This window comes from Etheostoma spectabile, chromosome 22 (genome assembly GCF_008692095.1).
Source record: "Etheostoma spectabile isolate EspeVRDwgs_2016 chromosome 22, UIUC_Espe_1.0, whole genome shotgun sequence".
NCBI lineage: Eukaryota > Metazoa > Chordata > Actinopteri > Perciformes > Percidae > Etheostoma > Etheostoma spectabile.
This window is the reverse complement of record NC_045754.1, coordinates 10,609,165-10,624,471: the sequence shown is the minus strand read 5'-3', so window position 1 is coordinate 10,624,471 and position 15,307 is coordinate 10,609,165. Positions and strand designations below refer to the sequence as shown.

The 15,307-nt window shown below is 38.3% G+C and overlaps 1 long non-coding RNA gene across 1 annotated transcript in view; it reads right to left on the bottom strand.

The window, feature by feature from the left end:
- Positions 1-15,307, bottom strand: part of LOC116672204 (uncharacterized) — a 27,840-nt gene that overhangs the window by 8,722 nt on the left and 3,811 nt on the right. The window contains exons 2-3 of the long non-coding RNA XR_004327497.1: positions 10,268-10,352; positions 1,326-1,330 (exon numbers count right to left, since the gene is read on the bottom strand). This is a non-coding gene — a long non-coding RNA (uncharacterized LOC116672204). The remainder of the gene's footprint in view (positions 1-1,325; positions 1,331-10,267; positions 10,353-15,307) is intronic.

The following is a 15,307-nucleotide window of genomic DNA, read 5'->3' as shown; positions in this document are numbered from 1 at the left end:
CACACACACACACACACACACAAACACACACACATCTACGCTCATCTGCAAACACGCACAATTACACAGTTGCACAGACACACACTTAAACTTTAGGCATATTGGACACTACCGTCCCTATTACCCGTTGACACCCAGGGTTTTTTGATACCCAAGTATAGACATCTAACAACGGCCAACTCCACTTTGAGAGGATTAGTGTAAGTCGGACTGATAATGAAATCACGGGCTGAGTAGCTCTTGGGAGGATTTTATACAAAAGAGGCCTGAATTACTTTGTCTTTTCTTTTTTCAAATCCCTTATTCTCTATAGTGAGAACTTTAAGAACAGTATGAATTCTGCAACGCATGTTACCCTGTGGCCCCCCGTCCTTCTGTGCAAGGAACCCAAACATTTCCACCGTCCATAAAGAAACTGCGCCTGCTCTCATCAGCAGCGGAACACATCGTCATGGCATTAATCTGCTGTAAAGCCTGCATCCTCTTTCACCACAAGAATTTCAACTGGGATTACACAGGCGATCAGTGTTCTCTTGTACGAATAGATTATTCGCAAACTAGGTACAAAAAGTAGGCTGTGCTATGGTGAATAGTCAAGTGTCATCATGAATTTCTTAATTATCATAGAAATGCAATAACCCAGTCTACATTTTCTGCTCAGTTTTTTAGCAGAGTTGCTGCTCTGTAGTTTTATGAATTGTGTAGGATCATATGCAGTAGTTCATGTTGTATTTTTTTAGTATGACATTTCAATGAAAACAACATTTTTTATCCACAACGAATGATGTCTTTATTGTATCGTCTTCCGTACTAACTATGTGAGGAATTAAAAAATGTTATGTCAATCCATGAATCAAAAAAGATTTTCTGATGCTGTTGCGTAAAACCCTCAAAAACAATAAGTCATTAAAGAGATAATACATTTTCCGGCATTAAATAATCTATACTCTCGCATTAAGTATTTAAAGGATAGTTATGTTGTGGTGAAATACTAAATTAGAAAGAATGTTGTGAATCTCACAGGAATTAGATCAAAGACATACCTGTTTTTTTAATGTTGTGTTTCCTTTGGCCACTAGCTGTCCATGACCTTGGCCTTTCCTACCACTTGCACTGATTTGAAAAAAAATAAAATAAAAATTTTTAAGATTATTTTTTGGCCATTTTCAGCCTTTATTTTCATAGAACAGCAGAAGCCATGAAAGGGAGAGAGAGGGGGAATGACATGCAGCAAAGGGCTACAGGCCGGAGTCACAGGCCCACTACATCAAGGAGTAAACCTCTATATATGGGCACCCGCTCTACCAATTGAGCAATCCGGGCACCCACACTTGCACTGATTTGAACAAGGAGGGTATTGAACAGACATTTTGTCATTTCTTAAGCATTTTTGTTATGTTTTGTGTAGCATTTCATGGTGCATTTTGCTACGTCATGTTATTTCATGTCTTGTTATTTCATGTCTTGTTATGCCATGAAATGTTATCTCACCTTAAGTAATGACGTGTTATGGTATGTACGTATGTGAAGTCACATTTTTTCATATCATGGAATGTCATGTCATGTTATGTCCCTTTACGTCATGTCATGGTTTGCCATTGATGTCATGAAATGTCGTATTTCAGTTCAGACCATAGAATGCCTTAACTCATTAATCAGAATTGAGTTTTCAACAAAGCTGTGTAATAAATTCTATTATTTTGCAGTTCCATTCTGTAATGTGTCATGCAGGGCATTAGAAGGAACATATGCATTCATTAGAAGCCAAAACATCATACAGTGGAAAAAACATTCAAGGACCTGTCCACCCACACCATCACATCATCAAAGGAGGATTTTCAGTGTTAGGAAGTTATCTTTATCTACCATTTACAATTGAAGTGAGTCATGCAAAAACGCCTTCCCAATTTACTTTGAGGCAACACAACCATAAACAGCAGTTACTTGTGAAAAGGTAACATTTTTGTTTGGCAAACACTGTGAGACATTTGTCAATGACTTGGGCCTCTGTAGTTCTGATCAGAAAATATAGATATCCTTGAAGTGTCAAGTCACAATCCCAGTGAAGGTGAACTGTAGTTTATGCACAAAAAGCTTAGGGAGAAATGTAGGTCAAAAGCTAATTATGTGGTCTGGCAAGTGGGGCTTATATCAAGATATTTCACAAGGACTACCACAGATCTGCCTGCACATGCTTGCTCAAGACCTGTACCATGTGATCGGTTAGGCTATTATTTGTCTGGTATACAGTCACACCTTCACCTCATGAACTTAATGGTCTTCAAAAGCCAAAGTCCAAATGTCAGCGCTAGCTGTCACGATGCTTTTGTTGACTTAAATCAAAGAGAATACAACAACGGCAATCATATTTGTCAAACCCATCCCTTATGGAGGGTCTCACAGAAGAGCAGCAATTTAGGGATCAGGAAGTTTGAGCCACCTGTTGAGAGACAGAGGGTAAAAGGTATCTACAGGCCTTCCCAGCATGCCTCTGTTTACAGCCAGGAAGTACAGTTTCGGGACTTAACGTTGCATTCCACAAGTTGCCTCGACTGTGATCTCACAGGAATGCTGCTCTCAAAGTGTGAGATTAATATTTAACACAACATTAGTTGAAATGCTGAGCAGAGTCTGTGGTTTGTATGGCTGTGTGTTTTCTTAAGAGCTCTGCTGCCACCGTTATCAGGTTCTTGTTCATAACAAAGTATTTATGGGTTATCTTAAGTGACTGATGCACAGGTGGGTTTGTTGTTGTCCCAGAATATATGCTGATTTTAAAGGGCACAGGCAATATTTTACACAGCATAAGCACTCTATTTTCATTTGCAGAAATAATGTAAAGTAGTCATGATACAATCAAAATGGCAAACTATTTACAGTACTTCACTGCTTTTACAAAAAGCATAAAAGAACATATTTGTTATTAATAATATCCTTATAACCACAGCATTTTGCAAATGTCCAAAAATAAAAATTGAGAACATATACAGCTTCAACTGATATTCAACTAATGATATATCATATTTAACATGCAGTTTATCAATTGTATTCAGCTTTATTAGGATGTAAGTTAATCAGTGTTTTTAAGTAATTTAACTTTTTTAATTTCAACAATACAACAATTTAAGAAGGAACCAAAAGTCTGTATTATTATAAAGCTGGTCAGTTAATAATACAGTCGGTATATGCAGTTGATTGTAGATGTGCCATTTGGAAAATTGCACTCTGAGGAACTGCAGTTTAAATAACAAAATTTGAGTAATATCTTGTTGCTTTAGTGACGAATAAATTAATATGTGAACTGTATACATTTCAAAGTCCTTCTTTATGATTTAAATGTTTGAAATCAGTTCACAGTTGTCTCATGCATACACCAACATTGTCCATTCTATCTTCTATCTCCCTAACATGTTGCAGGAGCTGTTCAAGACATCCAATACAAGGTAACATTAACTTAAGTCAGGAGCAACCTGGACCCTTGTCAGCTCCACATATTGCTATAGCAACAACAGCCTGGCCATTGAGATATGAACAATGTGACAGGGCAAATGGAGCAGGCTGAGACTGGAGGCACAGGAGAGATGGGAAACTTCAGCTATAATGAAGATGCATAGGGTGTCTCCTCCAGTTCTGCTGTAGATGTTTCAGAACGACCTCTTCAAAGTTAGTGTGTTCTTCAAAATCAGAGGGAAAAAGCATATTTTACTGAATAAGTATTATTTACCCAATGCAAAATGTAATAATATAGCAACTTACTGTGCTTAATAATATACAAACAGGTCAGGTTAGATACTTGAAGGATTGCATTGTAGAATAACCGTGTATAGACAATAACCTGCTTCAAACATTGATGCTGTTAACCTGCGGTATAGATTACACTATTGACCATTTCAAATATTTCAGATAACCAAATGCTGTTCCGGGTTTATTTACATCCATCCTCTTCATCTTTTTGTTTTGATTATTTTGGGTCATGACACCCTGTAGCATTACATCCTCTGCTTAATTACTGTTAAATATGCATGAGAAACAAAAATACACTGATGACAGGAAGCAGTATTAGTAGGCTGCACAATAAAATTAGACTATAGACATCCTGCTGTTTGTAGTTTGGTTAAGCTTACTCTAAAAACAATTCTTAAGTGACATTGAAAATAATCAATGAAAATATTCACATTATCTTAAACTTAAAAAAAAAAAAGGAAACAAAAACGTTGCTTGTAGTTAAAGAATGTGAAGAGTCGTGAAGTAGAAAAAACTGTTGGTCAAACATAACTCCCTCAGAGCGATCATTGCATTGATTGGGTGACAAAGATGAAAAAGGCCTTTTCAATAACTCAGACTAATGTTGTGCCTTTGCTCAGACCGGCTGTTGCCCTGGGTGCGTGTGAAATCCTTGGCGTGGACAAAGTAAACCACGGCCAGTGCCCATGCTCCATTGTCCGCAAAGCCTCCTAAAGAGGTCTCTTCACAGGTCCAGCAAACACACTCTCCAGACTCTTGGCATATCTCTGAAGATCCTCCTTTTGTGTGCGGAAACACATTACTCTCTCAAGGAGAGGAACAGGGGAAACAAGGCAGCACTAGTGAAAAGGCTTAAGTATCTCACCCCCCACCCCAGACCGCCTCTTCTCCTTGCCAGATGATAATTGGGACTGAAACACTTTTTTGGTCCAAGCCTAATTCAGTGAGTAAATTGTAACATGGGAAAAACATGAATGGGGCCCAAGCTGTGTGGTGACTCAGCCACAGAGACATTAAGAGTCGCTCTTTGTGATCGTCTACAAAAGGGAAATGTTCTGTTAATCAGCATTGTTATATAAGTAAGTGTGCTTTCCTTCATAACTCTGTGATTGAATGCTCCCTGTGAGGGGTGTATGAAAAATATTGATAGTGAGGGATGAGTATGAGCACTGCAAATATTACATCCACATAATGTTGGGAATGTAAACTCTATCTCAGTTGTAACATCTGTCTGTCCGGTTCATCAGCTTGTTTTTGTTTAGAGAAAAACTAAACAGAAAGATATGAGTGTAGTGTGACTGCATCAATCAGCCATTTCTCACAGCAGTTTAATTCCTTGCAGTTGGCATGGCAAACAAACCACAATGCTGACCTGACCAGCTTATACTGAATTGTTTCCTTCTGCTTGTATGAACAAAAAAATCCAAAGCAGATTAAAATTCAAAGAGGAATGCAAAAAATGCCTCTCTGCAAGGATCAGCAACAGTCTAAACTCCTACATGAATGTTTACTTCCTAATACTTTTAATGTGTATTCATATGTTGTACCCACATCACAATTATACAAGCACATAAACTATAAAACAGACAAAACAACAACAAAAATATATATCCATGTGTAAAACATGGAGCATGGTGTAAAGAAAACATATACATGTTATATTACTGTTTATTTTTATTTGTCTCAAACCGTTGGTGTGATTGACAGCGTATACTGGTATTGGAGATTTCCCCAATTTGGAGATTGGAGATGGTTGTCATGCATGGTCACTAACTGTTCATGAAGATAGAAATATTTTTTTTTGGAGGTATACTGTTTTAGGTATTTTTGCCTTCATGAGACAGGAAGAGAGTGGAAAGCAGGCATGAAATGATGTAAGAGAAATTGGGATGACATGCAACAAAAGCTATACAGCCAGAGTCATTGTCAGTATCTTAAACCCCTCTGGACCTCAGGACACCCCAATTTTGCCAAAAGTTTTTGATGTTCCTGTTGTCCAAGACAATAATTTCCCTTCAAATGTGCTGCTAAACAAACTAAAGAGTTTTTTTTTGGATCATGATGGCATTAAACACCTATCATAGCTTTCCTAATAAGACCTGAACATCAGTGAACTTAACAATTTGGTTACCTTTCACTCTACATGTGTATAAAACATGTTGAGATTGGTTGCTCAGCATAAAAGCAGCCAAATATGACTTAATCTAAGACCAGATAGAATTCTTAAAAAGTTTAGAAAAACAGCATTAAAAACAAAATTAATATACCGTAATTGCTACTTTAAGGCTGTGTCCCCGAATAATGAATCCCAAAGATAACTCTGTAAATGACAAGTCTGCAAGAAGAACATTGCCGTTCTGTTCCAACTCATGTGATTTGTTTGCTATGATGTGTTTTACCTGTAGAATGAAAAGTGAAAATAGTGTGTGTGTGTGTGTGTGTGCCTCTATGTAATAAAGCCAAATGAATATTATACAGAGGAAGTTATGAATGAAACAGCCTCCCTACACTAGCTACTAACTCCCTAAACCTTGGGCGGGTCCTGCTTATACCAGGAAACAGGTTGAAAATAAGAACAAGAATATACAAAAGTATAGCTTCAGGCAATCTCAAGTGATAATTTTCCAAATTGCTAGTCTCCTCTTTCTTCTGTCTCACTGTACAAGTTCAAATCCCTTACTCAGACAGGCGACTCTCTCATTACCACTCTCTCCATACATATGATGTGAACAGGTAAACAGTAGTGAACTGAATGTGTGTCAAAACTAAGCTGCACTACGTAATAATATTACAAAAGAGGAGGGTTTGTAGGATAAGGTGAAGTCGGTATGGACAGGTTATTGTAAAATGGTGTGGGTATGTGTGGGACATCACTTCACTCCTAAAAAGAACTTAACCACACATTAGATTGCATGATTTTGTGTGAGCTTTTATGTAACCAAGTACATTAGCAGAACACAGTGGTCCTGCTGCTCCAGTGCAAGGATCCTGGGAATGTGCTCTGCGTTTCCTTGTGTATTCTGTATGTTCACCGCCCGCAATGGGTAGCAAACCAAGGGACATAAAGGATGATAATCTCCTTGGAATTCCACTGCATTTTCTTATAGAGATGAGGGGAGTGATGGACACTGGGGTTGAAAGGTCAACGGGACCAGTTTGCTGAGGCCCATCTGTCGGCTCCTGCTCTATTTACGCACCATCTCAGGAGTGAAAGGCGAGCGTCTCAAGAGCTATCCTGTTCTCATAACACCACAGCGCTTCATATTGGTGGAGGAGACACAGAGGGGAGCTTGTAATGGTCTGCATCCAGCTAACAGCAGTGTTCCCCCTACTATTTATCATCTGCTCTTCCAACAAGACCTGCAGACAAAACCTAATAAGCGATAAAAAAGGCTTTGACTCAAGAGGGCCTTCACTTTAGAAATTTGGCGCTTTCAGCTTTTATGCTGTAGATTTCAAGACACTAGAAATACATAAAAGCCTAAGTTATTTTGACCCAAATCATGTCAAAACAGTGATAAAATACGTAAACAACAGACAGTAAATGTCCAACACAAGCCCCAAGAAAAAATGGGGTGTGTGCTGTGTGTCCCTCTCGAAAAGCATGCAGTATAATTACAAATATCACCATAAATGGGAGTAACACTGTAAAATATAAATCACACCAAAGTAAACCTGTGTTAATATTCCAATCCAGAAAGGAAAGATTTCATGCTTTTAGAAATGACACATTCCCACCTGGAGGCTTGCTCGGTCTAGAGTACTCTAAGTAAGTGCTTCATACCTACCATTTTGACTCAACAGTGAGTCATTTCATTAACAAAATCTATGATTATACATTTTAATAACACCGTGCCACTCGATGAGAGAAAGGATGGCTGACTGAATATCAAATGGTGATATATGCAAAATGAGATGGTTATCCCAGCCATTTGAAACTATGATACTGTATTTAGAGTGCATTTTGCCTTAACTTGTAAAAATTACAGCCCTGGCTATGTATTTAAGAGGAGCTGACTACAGTCGGAAAGGCAATATATGAAGAACCCATGACCACATTAAACAGCACTTTAATATTTGACTTCAAAGTAGCAGAGCAAGAACACCAGGAGCTAGCAAAAACAATAATTTCATACATCATTATAAATATTAGTTAAAATTCAAATCTACTTCTGAGTGGGATTTTATGATGTTTACCTTGTGTAATGAGAGGTTTGGATGATAACTGTGTGAGAAAAAGTCCTAATACTTCACAAAAGAATTCGGATACAAAATAATTGTCCCTTGTATTTTGAATGCAAGATAAGATCATGTTTACTTTGCATCAGCCAGGCAAGGAAGTATTAATTTAAAATACAAACATTTTCACTTTCTTGTTGATTATTAGATGAGGAGATTGATACCACTCTCTTAGCTTAGCTTAGCATAAATACTGGAAACCGGGGGAAACAGCCAGTCTTTCACTTTTCAAAGGTTAAAGATTCTGCCTACCAGCACCTCTAGGGCTCTCTAATTTTATACCTTGTATGCTAAATCTGTACAAAAATGGAAGTTGCATTTTACACAGGAGGTTACATGAGGTTGCCAGGTTGTGTAACAATGCTCAGCCCAACCAAGAAATAGTCCAACACACAACCCTTGATTGTACCCTTGATTGTAGGGTGTCAGAACTGCAACTTGTAATGTTTTTAATGCCATATTTTTCACAAACAAGGCTAAAAACATGATAAGTCCTGTTGCTTGTATTAACTGGATTGAAAAAGGGTGATTTGTGCTGTGTTAGCATTATAGAGAGACAACGATGTAACTGAAATATTTAAGAAAATTGTCAGATGAAACATTTATTGTTTTTTGTAGTGGTTTACATGAGTCGTATGACAATCTTACAGTATTATTGTTTCATATATTCAAGAGGGTGTAATTACAAATCAGACCCGTGAGCAATGTTCATTACATTAATCATAGAAGATTAAGCTTTAGTTCTGAGATGATATCATGAACCTTCCAAAAAGGAGAAAAAATCTTAAGATATAACCTCACTTTGCCTTAGAGTTGTGTAAACTAGGGAAATTCCTATTGTTGGCAGATGTACCTACAGGCCTAGATAGACCTTTAGGCATCTGCTTTGCAAGTCTCGGCTGTACTAGACACAGGCTGAGGAGCTCAGAAAATCATCACACAGGTGAAAGAAGAAACGTAAACTGCCTTGTCAACTCAGGGAAAAAATGCACAATTATGTCACCCTAATTTTATACCATTCAGTAAATAGCAAGTATGAAATAATAATGTGACAAACAGGAACATCAAAGTTCCTTTTAGACTTGCTTAGACAGACCTGAGCATGCTCAGACAAGTCTGCATGAACATTCAATAAATCTTACATTGCAGGAGGAAAACCCTTAACAGATTGATTAACTGCTGACAGCTTTATGACAAAATTACTATTGTTGCACTCGGAGCACTCATCATTAGTTAAATCAATGGTAAGCCATGATCATTTATACTATACCGCAACTTCTAGTGTCTCTGTCAGCCCTTTCATTTGGTCCAAGTCTATCACCAGTCCCTTGCAGTACAACACACAGGCTCTCCTAATAGCCAGTAGTTATGACAGGAGCTGTCATATGACACCTAATAGCCTTTAGTATGTACTTTATATCTCAGCAAAGTTGAATTGAAATGGGCTGATTTATTTAAAAATTGCAAATGTTTCACTTTAGATAATCAAATGGGCTTATATTTTGTGGCTTATTTGAAATATTTAATTTATTTTAGTTTTTTTTTTTAATCTGAACTGAAGCCCAAAACCAACCCTGAGAGTGACTGTCGTCATTTATCAGAAACATAAGCTAGTTTACTGGATAATCTTTGATGCATTTGAAATGACTTATTTGATTGGATTTCAGAGCAGACACATTGCAGAGCATCACACAATCATGCTTTAGCTTACTAGTGTTAAGCCCGCAGTGAAAGAGTTTTAGAATAATTTGGTAATATACAGTATAAACGTGAATGAAACATAATTCTTAGTTTGCACTATATTGGGAATGTTGGTAGTCCATATGGCAGTTGCTTTATTAACAGAGCTTTACTTGCTCTTTTTCTTTTTCTTTTCAAATGTGTGGCACACGTACAGTAAATGAAATGGACAATTTGGTAATAAGGTTCATGAAGTGCATTTTAAATTCAGTTACTTGAAATTGTATTTAAAAATGTAATTATTGTAGTGAATTACTCTTCCCATATTACTTGTTGAAAAAGTAATCACATATTACTTTATGAATTTCTCCACAGCAAAAGTAATTGCCGTAGTTACCTTACTCATTACTTTCCTTTTGTCCATCAACAGCTAGCTTAGGCCACTACTGCACGCTGCTGACTGCTTCACCAGCTAGCTGCTAACTTCGCCTGCTGGTTGGGGCTAGGCCCATAGCTCAGATTGGGTTTATCCGAGCTTTTTCAATGAAAACAGCTGCTTGTTTCAGCAGAAAATAGGGTTGAGGAAAGATTGCAGCAAGTAAACAACAGTAAAGTCGTGGGCTGTAAAACCAAAGCAATGAGCTGAAAGATGCTAAAATGTTCTGTAGAGCTGAGGGGAACTGCATAGTCTGGTGATACTTATCTGTGGGTTCATCACCTCCTGTAACATGAAAGACATTAGCTGTGTTCTGTTCCACAGTGTAAATAAACAGTACTGCCTACTCCCTGCTCCCTGTTTAGGGAACGTCGGTTAAAAGATCTTCCCTCAACTCATTGAAATTCCGTCATTTGGAACACCCTGCAATATTACTAACTTAGATATCACTTCCTCCGTGCGTTCGCCTGGTAACATAAACACCTTGGACACATTGCTGCCACTGTAATAATACATTGAAACAAAAACTGATACCATTACAAAATGTATTTAATTGAAATTAATGTAACTTGTGAATAAATGTGATTTGATTAATTTACAAGATGTACGAGGTCATTCCAGCGAGGCACAATGACTGATGGGTAATCTTGATTGTCAACTTCAGGTGAAGTGATGGAACATTGTTCCGTCTTCCCTACACAGTTCACAGTTCCCTTTAAACTGAGCATGTTTGCTCCTTACGGTTTGGTACCTTACTTAACGAGGCTGAATACCCTGTGCAGTCCACTTTGCAGGAAACTAGTAGGCGATTGGAATGCACCCATTCTCTCACATTACAGGAAGTCATTTGATCTATTGCTAATGTACAGTTATTGATAAGTGCAGCTTTAAAAGTGTTGCATTAAAGTGTTTCCCATCAAATAGAATTTTGCCATTAATGAGTCCCATTGTTAGTGTAGATATTTGTTCTGTGTTTAGAACATTTCAAACATTATTACAACTAGCTAGGTGGAAATTCACTGTGCTGTTTTAAACTTTAGCACACGTACCTAAAGTACAGCAACAAAGTAGAAAAACACCCCAAACAATACAAACTTCTGTCTGAGTGAAATGATTAGGCTAAATCACATTTGTTTGGTTAAAGCAGCTTAAAGCAAGAAGCATGCATCGCCAACAGCGTAATAACACTGACTGTTGAGGAGCTTAAGAAATACCAAAGTCTGACAAAACAACAAACAGTTGGGTCTAATGTCCTGATTCTATAGCCTATGTCTTTAGGTTCACGTTCATTATAGTTCCCCTCATTCCCTGTTTCCTGGTCAAAGGGTACATTTGTAGTATAGTGTACACCGGTGAATCAGTGCAGATCTTGAAAAAAAAGACAAATACTGAAAGATCTACGCTACTTATTTCGTCACATTTTAGTTTGAATGAGATATTCCATAACAGTATTTAGCATGACAACTGTAATGAAGCCGGAGGGCCTACATGATAACTCTGAGTAAATCATAGAGGTAATTAGCACTCAGTTTTACCTAATTATTTGGCAGGAAAAATCATCCAGCACTGTTACAGCTCTACTGCCACTAATGGAGGTCTTACTGCTGCCGTTTCCTGAGTTTTGACAACTTCTTGTAAGTGCTCACTGTGCAGGCTCTCACTCGACACGTACCCCTTTCAAGACGGGGCAATCTAATATGCCCTTAGCCTCGGGTCAGCCCCTTCCTTCAGCAACAGCGGCACAGCTTCAGCAGTTAGTAACTTCATCTCATTCACATCATCTTTCACAAAAGGTGTGTCTGTTTACAAAACCCCGGCGAACGCAACACTTACCACGTCGGCGGGTACAAAGCCCCAGTCGAGTGATCCGGGTCTGGCAATGAAAGATAAAAGACTGAGACTGGTGCTCTGAAGCACGTGTCTGGATGATGCTCTCATCGGCCTTCAGACAGACAGGTGGAGGAGAACGAGTGTAAAGACGGCCAACAGATCACCACAGGGAGGACGGGGGGTTAAGCATTGGCCAAGGTTGGGCTAACTTCATTCCTGTTTGATACACTTTGATATGTGCACTCTACCTGAGCCCAGACTGTGAGTGTGAGGGGTGATGAGCAGAGACTTGTCAGACGCTTTATGGGATGCGGCGTTTGTTTATTAATCACTAGGTTCTGTGATGTGTCTCTCATCACCCCAACAGGTATAATTAAGCTTTAAAGGGCATGGGAGGCTTGATGTGTCTGCAATTCATTTTGTTTTATCTCCTTGTTCCTTTTGAAGTCACTGCTGCGTGGGTAAGGCGTAAGTGTACTGAGTAGAGTGTGGGTATGTGTGTATGTGTGCATGTACAGAAGAGGAGTGTGTAAATCTCTGTATGGTCAGAGAGTTTCTTCATAAAGAATTTGTCTGTGGTTCCCATGTTGCATGACCTTCAAAATGTCTGCTGACACGCCAGCTTGTTAAGCCTGACACGTCTTGTTTAGCCTCGACGGATTCAGTTGTTTTGAGGAGTGCAGTTCAAAGGTTGTCAGTTTGTGATGGCCAGGTATTGTGCTGCTTGTATGACATCTTGGGTTCCCAGCAGGCAGCTGCGGCGGCCTGTTTTTCAGCACAAGTATGTGACAAATGTTGGGGGGAAAATAACCACAAAGCTGTCTCGCCGTGACTGACATAGCGCTACTGACCCTATCAAAAGGTCAAGCGAATTAGAATATACATCAGAGATATGTTTGAATTTCATGAGTTCATCCCCACTTCATCTCTCCTGAAATTGATTTGTGGTGTCAAATGAGACATGTTGAGTGGGACTATGTGCAGGAATTTAAACAAGTCAACGTTGTGCTTTACTAACCTTGATCTTCCATTTCAGCTCTTTTTTTGCAAGAAAGATCTTCACATTCACCTTTAAAGAAAAAGAGCTCTTTTCCCATATACCAAGAAAAACTACATAGAAGTTGTATCTGAAATATTCAGTTTGGTAAGGCAACGTAGGCTGTCAAAACACCTTTGCAAGCTGTAAGTGAGCCAAACTATTGTCCATGCCTTCTGATGTGCTTCTTCTTGATTCTGTTCCATGTGGTTCTCTGTCAGCAGCAGGCAGAGGTGTGAAAAGATGAGACGCTCACCTGTTGACTTTGGCAGTGGTGACTTAGCAGGCAAACAGCCAGTAGTCTGTCACCTCTCCCATTGGATCCTGTGGTTGTGTCCCCTCACATGTGAGTGAATCGATGCAACTCAAGCAGAAATGTTACCTGGCATTGCACTTAACATGACGGGCAAGGGTCAGGGGAATGTTTCAGGATCTGTCCCGCCTGAAGGAGCTTATGTAAATTAAAGGCGTTATTTCTCTGACATAAATCACATTTATGTGGAAAAACTGATTTGTCACTGAGAGAAGACTTCATTTTGGCTTATCTAGGACAGAACAGTAGATTTGTATACATTATAGATGCATAATGAAACTATTTTGTAATATATCAATAGGATTTTGTTGTTTTCCTTATATATTTGTTCTAATACTTCTGTCTATGACTCAAAAGGTTTTTCCAATATCTAAACTTTCTACCCCACCAGTTTACAAGCTGTCTCTCAAAGTCTTCTGTAACTCAGCTGAATGCTCCATGGGAAATACAATTAAGTGGTGATAGTCAAACACCTCGTCAGCAACTTCAAGCTTACAAGTTACAAAATTATTCTGTGCCACAAAAAAAACAGTCACACTTCCTGTAACTTACTATTAGTGGGAGAAATCTTGATTAGGCTTGGTTATTTTAGGTATGGAGTTTGTAATGTATAGTTATTTCATGCTCTCTATTACACTAAAATGCATACATAAACATTCTTCAGATGATCGGAGGAATAGATTCGATGAGACAGATAATGGAAACAAAAACATATGTGGGTGCACCTTGGGCACATTGAGTAACAAGTAAATAAGTATTGCTACTTTACCTTTCATCACACACTAAAATTACAACAGGAAACCAAGAGACTGCTTGTTTGGCAGAACTTCAACATGCTTTGAAGTATGCGAGCGATGGTGAATGACTTGCCCCTGAATGGTGAAGCAACATGTGTCATTTAATCAACAGAGATTTGATGTTTTTTTTTTTAATGATCGGCTTTGCTTTTGACGATCAAATTGTTTGGGGTTGTTTCACTAAAGCAGATGTTTGGCAGCTTAACACTGAATGCTTAGGTGGGAATGAGACATGATATGGTGCTGCATGGTTGTATTGCAATACATTGCAGATGTGAGAAGGCAATGCTTCCCTTTCTCATCTTTTTTGTAAGTTTTGTTTTGTTCAGTTCTATGTCTTTATTAGCTAATGGACAGTAGAGAGTTAACAGGAAAGAATGGGGAGAAAAAGAACAGGCAATGACATTCAAACCTTTCATGTATAACACGAGACTCTATTTTTACCCCCATACCATTTATAGCCTGGCATTTATCCATTTATATCTCTGGGTGTTTTCGGCCATTATGAGCAATGTCCCAAGTCAATGAGCAGGACTGCTTTATGTCAACATTGGGTTTTTCTATGATTGTTGTATCAATGTGATGATATATGTACATTTGTCAGGTATTCATTAGTTTAAACCAGATCTGGTTATTTTATTTTTCTCAATAGATCTTCTAGAAACTTGACTATATCATGGTGTCTTCCAATATTGCAATATACAATTACACATTCTGTGAAAGAGCATTTATCCCTATCACCCACCCTTAGTGTGTGTCTGTATGTTTTTCATGTAGTAGGCTGTACAGGCTGTTAAAACCACTTTGGCCTTGGGACCACATAGAGTATAAATAATACAGTTTTTAGCAGATAGCCTACAATAAATCAAATTTACTATACTATTTTATATACTAACAGGAAAATATGCAATAACAGAACCCAGTTACTGTAATATAATGTAGAAACTTAAGACATACCCTTTTAACATGATTCTTAAAAATTATAATCAAAAGGTAAAACCCCCAAAAATTTAAATATGAACATTGTGGGCCCTTTTAAGATTATGTTTTGCAGCTTTTTCCACCTTTAATTGAGAAAGGGGGAAGACATGCAGGAACTCACAAAAGGTCAGATTTGAACCCAGGACCTGTGCATCAAGACACAAACCTCTAAATATATGTGTACCTGCTCTACCCACTGAGCCAACCCAGCCACACATTGTGAGCCCTTTAAAGTTGCTTATAGTTTTTTT